General features: G+C 49.3%; 1 protein-coding gene across 14 annotated transcripts in view; it reads left to right on the top strand.

Moving 5' to 3' along the window:
* The first annotated feature begins 2,863 nt into the window (after window positions 1-2,863).
* The window catches only part of RALGPS1 (Ral GEF with PH domain and SH3 binding motif 1), a 295,201-nt gene continuing 290,325 nt past the window's right edge, over window positions 2,864-7,739 (top strand). For 11 of the 14 annotated variants that reach the window (XM_055400228.2, XM_055400227.2, XM_055400222.2 and 8 more), the window contains exon 1: window positions 2,864-3,095. The gene's annotated coding sequence lies outside the window, so the exon portion shown is untranslated. Of the gene's footprint in view, window positions 3,156-3,567; window positions 3,613-7,739 lie in introns of those variants that run through there. The other 3 variants (XM_055400217.2, XM_088841144.1, XM_055400218.2) reach the window with 2 other exon arrangements.

The raw sequence follows: 7,739 nt of genomic DNA, 5'->3' as shown, positions 1-7,739 counted from the left end.
TTGACTTATTCTACTGGTTAGAAGCAAGTCAGGTCCTGCCTACATTCAGGGAAGAGGATCCCACAAGCCCATAGACTTGTGAGATGAGGATTATGGGGGCCACCCTGCTGCTGCTAAGTCGCTTCAGTCGTGTCTGACTCTGTGCAACCCCATAGACAGCAGCCCACCAGGCTCCTCCATCCATGGGATTTCCAGGCAAGAGTACTGGAGTGGGGTGCCATTGACTTCTCCGGGGGGCCACCCTAGAGTCTGTTTATACAACTTCCTTGTTGTTCAGCAGCTCTAATGAAAACATCTGCTTGAACTGTCCCAAAACTTCACTCTGCATGACATACAAGCCTATGCGGTGGCAGCTGGCCTGGCCTTGGTGATTTTTCCAGCCCTCCTTTCCTCCCTTAGTTCAAAAGTTCCTTCCCTTCATTGAGAGCCCGCTTATTCCACCAGCACTTCACACTTTCACTGTAGGTGATCTGAATCCCAGCAGATGCAGTCAAGATCTTCTCTACATCCTGTTACATGGTGTTTGAGCATGAGAGTGACATGACTGCCCAGAGTTTCTGATAACTTGTAATAATAGCTTTACTATTATAAATAAATTCGTATACTATACAATTCATGCATATAAAGTTTACAATGCAATGGCTTTTAGTATATTCACAGAGTTGTGTAATCACTAATTTTAGTATATTTTCATTATCTCAAAAATTAAGTCCACCTGCTTTGGCCATTACCCCCAATTCTTGCACCACCCCCCACCAAGCCCTAGACAACCACCAATCTGTTCTCTCACTGCATAGATTTGCCTATTCTGAACACTTTATATAAATGGAGTCATATGCAACCTGCCTTCTTAACTTAGCACGGCTTCAAGGTTCATCCATGTTAATTGTCGTATCAGTATTTCATTTCCTTTTTATATTGTTGTATGGATATACCACATTTTTTTTATCCACTCATCAATTAATGGACACTGGGTTATTTCTGCTTTTTGGATATTATGAACATTTGTGTACCAGTTTTTTACATGGAGATCTGCTTTCATTTCTCTTGGGAATGAAAGGAATTGTTGGGTCATATGGTAACCCTACGTTTACCTTTTAAGGTACTGTTTTATAATGCAGTGGCATCATTTTATATTTCCACTAGCAGTGTTTGATGATTCCAGTTTCTCTACCTCCTCACCAGCCCCTGTTATTGTCATCTCATTTGTTATAGCCATCCTCATGGGTGTGCAGTGGTATCTTATTGTGGTTTTGATTTACATTTTTCTGATGGCTAATTATATTGAGCATATTTCCACATGCTTATTGGCATTTGCATTTCTCCTTTGGATTCAGATCCTTTTCTCATTTTAAAATTGGGTTTACAATAGCTTTTTGATATATTACAAAAGAATCCATGTTAATTGAAGAAAACTTAGAAGCTATGCATACCATATGAAAAATAAGAGATGCCATTTAGCAAGCATGTATTACACACACTGTGTTGAACTTCCTTGCTTGCCCTAAGTCACACAGGTAGAAATAACAATAGCTAATGTTTACTGAGCTACTGTTAGGTACTAGGGCTTCTTCCATATGTCATCTCATTTAATCTTCCCAGCAGTCTTTCTGAAGAGGGTGCTGTTTTCAGCACACTTATTTTTCAAGAAAGAAACTGAGGCCCATAGACATTAAGTAAAGTGCTCATCTACACACAGCTTGCTGGTGGGGAAGCGGAGTTTGGACTCAGGTAGTCAAAAGTTCCCAGCTTTTGCACTCAACCCCCACCCTGTACATTTCTGAATACAGAGGTTCTGAGCAGAATGAACCATTGCATTATATTGTCTCCTGTTTTCTTTCAGTAAAATAGCTAGGTAGCTTATTTGATAATTATTCTTATCTTAATGCAAGATGGCAGAAATTTCCCTTGGAGATCCTTGAAGATTTAGAAATGCATTAATTTCCACTGACCCTGTTTCTCTTCTGTTCGTTTCTCTCTTTTTCTTCCATAAGCTTTGGGAAGACAGTAACAAATCTTTCCATACTCTGATGTTACTGCAGAATGAATTCGAAAGTTGTCAAAAATGACTTATCCTACTTGTTTGTGCATCCAAGAATCATTCAGAGTAACGCAGGACATGGAGCCTCCATTCTGTGGGAGGCAAAACAGAGATTTTCTGTGGTTCTGACTTGCAGGGTTTCACAGAACTGGCTTCGGCCGTCTTTACAACTTATTATCTCGGGGTCTTTGATCAAATGGCTTAACATTTCTGCTCACCTCATCGTGCGTGGCACAGAGAAAAGGATCTGGGAGCAGAAAGATGAGACAACTCCATTTCCCAGCTTTTTATTTGTGTGGTCTTGGGCAAGTCTCTTTACCTCGAGAGGCCTAATTTTGTCCAGATATAAATGAAATGGGTTGGACCCGAGGCTCTCGAAGGTTTCTTCTGGCTTTCATGTTCTGTGTTCTGTGCTTACCTCCGAGTCGTAAAGAATGGGCATTCAGGTGATGTTTCTCAGAAAGCCATTTTTTTGTTGTTGAAAAACAAATTAATCTTAGGTAGAGATTTCAAGGGAAAACTGTATGAGGCCTGGGAGGATGTATGGGGAATAAGATGCACTGCTATTTCTAGGAAGAAGATGGGCGTGGCGGGGCGCTGATGGGGGTGTGCGGGCAGCGGAGCATCCTTGCTGGCGGGGACCGCGTCTGAGGGCTGGTAGCGGAGGCCGAGGACAGGGAGGACCTGGGCTGCAGCGGCTGCGCACTGGAGCGCCCAGCCGGCCGATTTGCGTGTCTCCGCCTCTGCGATGAGCTGATTGGGGAGAGGAGTCCGATTCCGCGCGCCGATTGGCTGAGCGACCCGCCGCTCAGACCCCCCACCCCTCCAGGAGCGGACGGTTCCTACTGCGGCTGGGCACCGGCTCCGCTCCCGCGTCGGCCCGCGCTCCAGCTGCGCCCGGCCCGGCCCTGGCCCGGCTCGGCCCGGCTCCAGACTCCGAGCGAAGGCGCCGCTGCCGCCTGGGCCGTTCTCAGGGCCATGAGGAGGCGGCGGCAGCCCCTGCGGCCCGCGTCAAGGTGACCGGCCGGGACTGCGGCGGCGGCGAGAGCGGGCGGTGAGCGGAGCGGCCGGCGGGGCGGGGCGGGACCCTGAGGCCGGGCGGAGAGCGCTGCAGGTGCGAGGGGCGGGACCCCGAGGCGGGGGCGCCTGCCGCCGGGCCGGGGTGGGGCCTCTGGCCGGGAGGCGGGGCTGGGTGGTGGTGGTGGGGGGTTGTTTCAGGCGGTCTGCGGGGCACCGGGGCCGGGCCGGGGGGCTTTAGGTGCGTGATGGGGATGGGGTTTTGGTCTGGGGGACGGCAGGGGTGTGTGTGTTGGGGGGTGTGTGGAGGTGGGGGAAGGCCGCAGGTGCGGGGGGCGGGGCTGGAGGAGGCAGGAAGGGCTGGGGGGCTGCAGGTGCGGGGGGCGGGGCCAGGTGGGGACCACAGGTTTGCCAGGGGGAGGGGGCTGCGAGGCGCGGCCGGAGCGGCCGGGCCGTGAGGACGCCGCGGGTGCAGGGGGGCGGGGCCAGGGGAGACCTGCAGGGGTGGGGGGCGGGGCCCCGAGAGGTTGCAGGTCCGGAAGCGGGGGCCCCAGGTGAGCAGCGGGCAGAGGGTGGGTGAGGGGTCGCGGGCAGAAGGGAATGCTGCTTACTCCTCTGCCGGGATTTTTTTTTTTTCTTTTTTTTTTTTGAGGGGAAGCAGGAGCTTTGGGCTCTCTGAGGATTCTGGAGGCTTCGAAGGTTGCCGCCGCTGGGCCGGAAGGGCCAGCTCGGCCTTGCCTGTGCTCCTCCTGAGTCGGACTTGGGTCTCAGCTGCCCTGGTTGCTAGGCCGGCGGCTTCCCCTATGCCTCGCAGTGGCCTGAAGTGGGGCGCTCTGGTTTTCAATCTCGGGGGGGGGGCTTTTTCGTGTCGCTGTTGCGGGGGGCATGCCTCGATTGGGGCGGGGTGGGGGTGGGGCCGCCCGTTGGCTTTCATTCTATCAGCTGTTGAGAAATGTGTGTGCTTGAAGAGTAGTTAGTATGAAGCTGGACGACTGGCTTCTGGGACTTGGAGGCTTCTGTAAATCTTAATGGTGTTCGTCTCCAGAAGACTGAAGTGGCAGCCTGGTGAGGGGGCAGAACAGGAGTGAGGGTTCAGAGGCTCTTGCCTCTTTGTTGCCTGGGACAGTCTCTCACCTCTGAGCTTTGTTTCTTCCTATGCGAGGTGTGCATCCTGGTACCTTGCCTTGTGTGCCCCTCAGGGGCCTTGTGAGGGTGGGACAGAACTGAGCACATCTTTGTGTTAAGCTATGAGTCTGCTGCTTCTGTGCTAGCGGGCGGATTGTGTTTGGAAACTGAGGGTCAAAAGAGGAGGGGATTTTTTTTTTTTTTTTAATTTAATCAGTCAGTTTAGTTTTGGCTTTGCTGAATCTTCGTGCAGGCTTTTCTTGCAGCGAGTGGGGGCTACTCTTTACTGTGGTGCGAGGGCTTCTCCTTGCTGAGGCTTCTCTTGTTGCAGAGCACGGGCTTTAGGGCGTGCAGGCTTCAGGAGTCGTGGCTCTTCAGAGAATTGTGGGCTCTAGAGTGCAAGCTCAGTCATTGGGTTGCAGGTGCTTAGTTACTCCGAGGTATGTAGGATCTTCCCAGATCAGGGATAGAACCTGTGACTCCTGCAATGGCAGGTGGGTTCTTTACCACTGAGCCACCAAGGAAGCCTGTGGAGGGGATTTCTAATCGGTAGACCGCTTTCTTGTTCGAGGTGGGGCTGAGATTGGTAGTGGGGATGAGGTTTGTGGTGGGATGGTGGCTCCTGCTTCCTATGCAGCCTGTGAGGGAGCTGTGGCAGATGGAAAGCACCGGAACACTTAATTGTTTGCTGACCTGTAGACTCCAAATCTAGTGAGGACTCTGAATTGGAACACGAAGCTTAGACTTGAGCCTTATGGAATTTCCCCTCCCCATCCAAGTATGAACACTGATTTTTATCACATTCCAGAAGGAAGACACCCAAAAGAGGGGAATGCCAAAACTTTGTTAGGTTTCCGTGTAATGGAGAGATGAAAGCAAGATGATGGGACTCCCTTCTGTTTGGAAGAGTATCCCATAGCCAAGCGTGTGACCTCTCATTGCCTCTGCTCACCAGCAGTGTGACCAGTTCCTCCCAGCTGTGTTGCATGGGCAGAAGAGCAGCAGGAGGAGGCTTCTCCTGGATGAACCTGCGCTTTTCTTTGTTTCAGGCACTGTGGGACTTTGGGGAACCAACTGGTGATGGCCTCTCTTGCTACCATTTGGTGTGGTGTGACCCAGTGGCATCATGGGGATGTTGCCTCAGATGCCGGTCCTTACTGGGGTCGGTGCTCGTGTGGCAGGACCCAGAGGCTCTAGAGGCAGCACTTGTGAATCATTCCGTCCTGTCCCAGCACAAGCTGTAAATGACTCAGAGAGTGCTGTGCTCTGTGGGTTCAAAGGAAAGCCCAAACACGGTGGTCCACGAGAGCTGGAAAATGTGTTGGGTAATGAGAGGATTGGCTTTTTGGTTGGTGGTGTTTGCGTGACAGCATCCAAGGTTGAGAGAGAAACTTCATTAATGAAAATATCGCATCCAAGGTTCTCTGTGATATGGCTCCAGTCTACCTTTTAAACTTGATTTTCCTTTTCAGCATGAAGGGTAAGAGCTCTGGCTCAGAAGTCAGACAGAGCTGCCTTTGAAGCCTCACACACCAGTTTCTTGACTTCTCAGAACTTTAGTCTTCCTGTTTATAAAGCAGGGATAATCGTGCCCACCTTGAGAGGTTGCTGTGAAGAGTAAACGTGGCTAGATGTGTGAAGACACCTGATGCGTTAGGCCTTTGTCGTTAGGGTCTGTTTCTGCCCCTCCCTGACCACCCATCTTCCAACACAACAAAATAGAGTGTCCCACGTAAGGAGAGCAGGACTGGTCATTGTGCCGTCTTCGCGTCTCGTGTGACCTCGATCAGGCCTTCCCCTGTGCAGGCCTCAGTTTTCTTAGCTGAGCGAGGATATGTGAACATCAGTCAAGAGTGATCCTAGCTCTGGCATTCTGATCAGCATGTTTTCCTGCAGGGCAGGAGGGAGGACACTGATGACCCGTTATTTAGTTCTTCTTTTAAAAAAAATACCTGTTGAGTGCTTTGCCTGGCACATAGTGAAAGTGAAAGCCGCTCAGTTGTGTCCGACTCTTTGTGACTCCATGGACTACACAGTCCATAGAATTCCCTAGGCCAGAATACTGGAGTGGGTAGCCTTTCCCTTCTCCAGGGATCTTCCCAACCCAGGTCTCCCACATTGCAGGCAGATTCTTTACCAGCAGAGCCACAAGGGAAGCCCAGGAATACTGGAGTGGGTAACCCATCCTTTCTCCAGTGGATCTTCCCAGCCCAGGGATCAAAGCGGGGTCTTCTTCATTGCAGGCAGATTCTTTACCAACTGACCTATTTATCAAAAAATACCTGTTGAGTGCTTTGCCTGGCACACGGTAGGTGCTCATTAAATACTTGTTGAAGGGACGAATGAAGGACTTTCGGAAGAAGGTGTGGCATCTTATCCCTGCTGCTTATATGGATGTTGTGTCTGTACCTTCAAAGTGCATTTTGTTTATTGAAGAAAAAAAAAGTTGCGACAGCTTTATTGTGAAATTAGTTAAGCTCAGTATGAAAGACGAAAGTTATTTCACAGTCCTCTTTCACTACAAATTAAGTTTACTCCGATTTTCACAAACATACAAGTTTTTTTTCATGGTTCCAGTCATATGTACGTGAACATTTGGAAAAGGCTTGGCAGTAAGAAGTTTAAATGATGTTTTTTATCTTATTTTCAAGAATTAAAAAAAAAAATCACATATAGATTTTTTTTTTTTTTTTTAAAGATTTCAAGGGGGAAAATTTTTAAGTGTCTTTCTTGTCTCAAGCTTCCAGTTCCCAGTCTTATCCCTAGTGGTAACCACTATTATCGTTTTCTTGTTTGTTATATATTCTTTCTCTTACACAAAGAATAGCATCCTATACATACTTTTGCTCCTCTATTTATTTACTCGATTTCTTTTGGAAATTGTCCCAGCATTGGAAAATGTTTTAATTGGTACATACAATTCCTCCTTAGTAGATGTTTTTTTCCACCAATGCCTTGAGCACAGTTTTGTGTCTCCACTCTCTCCCACCCTCCATGATGTTTACTCAGTAATGGTCAGCAGTCATTGTTTAGAAGACTAACAAGAGACAGCCCTTATTTTTCTCTGGGAAAGAAAAGGCTCCGGTTCCAGTGAACAGTAGACTAAAGGGCAGTCCTGTATCTGGATGCACGGCAGACATGGAAAGAGAAAGGGAAAGGGACTTGCTCACTGGTGATTGAAAACTGACTTTCCATTCAGCCCGTGATTCAAAGTCCAGCGCCGCAGTCACTTACGGGCAGTATGGCTTGGGGCAGTTTACCTAATCTTTCTGCTGTTTCAGTTTCCTTATCTGTTAAATGGATGATAATAATAGGATCTGCCTTGTGGGGCTCTTTGTGAGGAAGAAATGAGATCGTGTGTGGGAAGTACTTGCAGGGATAGGTCATGGTAGATGCTCCACAAGGGGTAGCTGCGAGGTTATTAGTAATCTTTGTTAGCAGACACTTACTGGGCGGTGGAGGGTGAGCCACAGCAGATGCCCAAGGAGGTGCTCACATGCTCTGCAGAGAGACCGGCACACAGGTCACTGAAGCTAGAACAGGGCCCAGGGGTGCG

The sequence above is a fragment of the Moschus berezovskii genome, chromosome 11 (assembly GCF_049115385.1).
Source record: "Moschus berezovskii isolate FMDL1 chromosome 11, NW_MosBer_1.0, whole genome shotgun sequence".
In the NCBI taxonomy this organism is placed as follows: Eukaryota; Metazoa; Chordata; class Mammalia; order Artiodactyla; family Moschidae; genus Moschus; species Moschus berezovskii.
The sequence above is the reverse complement of the archived record's forward strand: the minus strand, read 5'-3'. Positions and strand labels throughout refer to the sequence as shown.